Raw genomic sequence first — 2,677 nt, forward strand, 5'->3', positions numbered from 1 at the left:
TTGTTTCCTGTCTTTCATGATTGGATGCACTGATTAATCCAGGTGTGTATGACCTAAGTAACTGGCCAGACACACCTGGATTAATCAGTTCGTCCAGTAATGAAAGACAGGAAACAAAGGAACTGATTTAAATTCAGGAAGTAGTGGAGCTGTGCATAGAGCCCATTAACACATTGTTGTCATCGGTAACACACAAGCACTCAAAATTTAACACACCTGTGTCATATCAGTAATGTGTTGCACCCAATCAGTAAGGGGGATATAAAGCCATGTCAAATCCAAATGGCATGTGTGATTTTCACAATGGAGCACAGGAGAGAAGGTGGAAGTAGAAGTGGACGTGGACGAGAAGGAAGAGGAGGAGGAGGAGGAGAAGGAGGAGGAGACAGAGGAAGAAGAGACAGAGGAGGAGACAGAGGAGGAAGAGACAGAGGAGGAGGAGGAGGAGGAGGAGGAGACAGAGGAGGAAGAGACAGAGGAGGAGGAGAAGGAGGAGGAGGAGGAGGAGGAGGAGGAAGAACAAGAGCTATCATTTCCAATGAAATTAGAGCAACAATCATACACCATGTTCTGGTTCATGGAATGAGTATGAGGGAAGCAGGACTACGTGTTCAACCAAATATAAGCAGGTTCTCTGTGGCCTCCATTGTCAGGACATTCAGAGAACACAACCGGTAAGTGTACTATCCTTTGTGGTCCCTCAAACTTACAGTACAGTATGTACAGTTGTGGAATGTCTCAGTAAATTACTGTAACATCTCTAAAAATTGGCCCTTTTCTTGCAGGATTACAGTAAAACTAATAATAGTATTACATAAAAATATATATTTTGTGTATTTTACATATTTGGTTACATTGCATTAGGTCTGTCTGTACAATTCTAACAAGATGTTTTATTTGCTAGAATTGAAAGACTGCCACATGCCGGTGGAAGGAGAGGTATATTCTCACAACAGCAGGAGACCATTATTGTCAATATGGTCCTTCAAAATAATCTCATTCGTCTGCGAGAAATGCAACAGCGAGTTGAGGAAGACAACGAGAACTTTGAAGGAATCAACAGTGTGAGTCTCTCCACAATTGACCATGTCCTGAAACGCAACCTGATAAGTCTCAAACAAGCCTACAGAGTACCATTTGAGAGAAATTCTGAGAGGGTAAAAGAGCTACGATATCAATATGTACAAGTAGTAATACGTAATGTCCAGAGATTATACAGCACTATTGACTTACTGTACATCTTAACTGTGTTGAATGTAATGCAGCACATGTATACAGAGTCATGAAGCCTGGAATGCTATGTCATTTACGTAATATCAAAAATTAACTATTTTTCATTTCTATAGAGAATGTTTCAACTGGATTTCATGGAGAGGCCTCATGAGTGCATCTTCTTGGATGAAGCTGGCTTCAATCTCACCAAAAGGAGAAGGAGAGGCCACAAAATTATTGGTCAACAAGCCATTGTAGAGTTGCCAGGGCAGCGTGGTGGCAACGTGACCATATGTGCTGCCATCAGCAGCTACAGGGTCATTCAACACCATGTGACTTTAGGACCTTACAACACTGCCCATCTTATAACGTTTCTGTATGCTCTACAGGAAGCATTACTGAGACGTGAAGAGAGAGGTGATGAGCAGGCAGAGCATCCCATGTACGTGGTAGTTTGGGACAATGTGAACTTTCACCGTAGTCCTAGAATACGTGAGTGGTTTGAAAATAACCCACGTTTTATAAATGTGTGCCTCCCACCATACTCGCCCTTCCTTAATCCCATTGAAGAATTTTTTCTGCATGGAGGTGGAAGGTCTATGATAGAACTCCTTATGTACAGGAAAATCTCCTTCAGTCAATGGATGCAGCATGTGACAACATTGAAGTGGAATCGATTCAAGGTTGGATTCGTCATGCTAAAGGATTCTTTCCCCGTTGTTTAGCAAGGGACAGGATTGCCTGTGACATTGATGAGGTCCTGTGGCCTGACCATGCCCAGAGGCATGATGCTGAGGCAGAGTGATTCCAAGACATTGCAATCGATCTGCTGCATATTTTGTTTGTGACTATATTTGTGTGCAGGATTGTGCAAGTACTTCATAATAAATCAAAATTGTCCCCTGCTCTGCTTTGAGTGCAGTGTTTTGCATTTATCTCTGTAGTGTGTAATGACTGCTGTGTAGTGTTTATGCATTAGCTGGATGTGTGTGATATCTGAAAACAGTGTTTGGTTTTGGGTAAAGATAACATAGTTGTGAAGCAATTGTATGATATAGCAAGACAAGTCAAAGGTTTTGACAGTGTAGCTTAAGTTTGGTGATTTGTGTTTAAGGTTTTGGGAAAGCGAGAGAAATTTTCAAAAAATGTGTTTTAGCAACTCAGAAATACTGTAAAAAAAGAAAAAAAAAAGAAATTGTAAAAATACAGTCATATGTTTATTACTTTTTATGTACCGTATTTTCACGACCATAAGGCGCACTGTACTAAAAGGCACAGTCTCAGTTATGTGTGCCATTAATGTATTTAACACACACATAAGGTGCACCGGACTATAGGGCGCAGGTTTTATATACCGGTAAATATCTTCTACTACATTGAAATACCTCTACTGCGTATTTAAAAATAGAGCTGGAGCAAAACTGAGTATGTTTCTGCTTTATTCATGTATTTATTACAAAGTATT

Source organism: Cyprinodon variegatus, unplaced genomic scaffold, assembly GCF_000732505.1.
Source record: "Cyprinodon variegatus isolate N-32 unplaced genomic scaffold, C_variegatus-1.0 Scaffold28, whole genome shotgun sequence".
Lineage (NCBI taxonomy): Eukaryota > Metazoa > Chordata > Actinopteri > Cyprinodontiformes > Cyprinodontidae > Cyprinodon > Cyprinodon variegatus.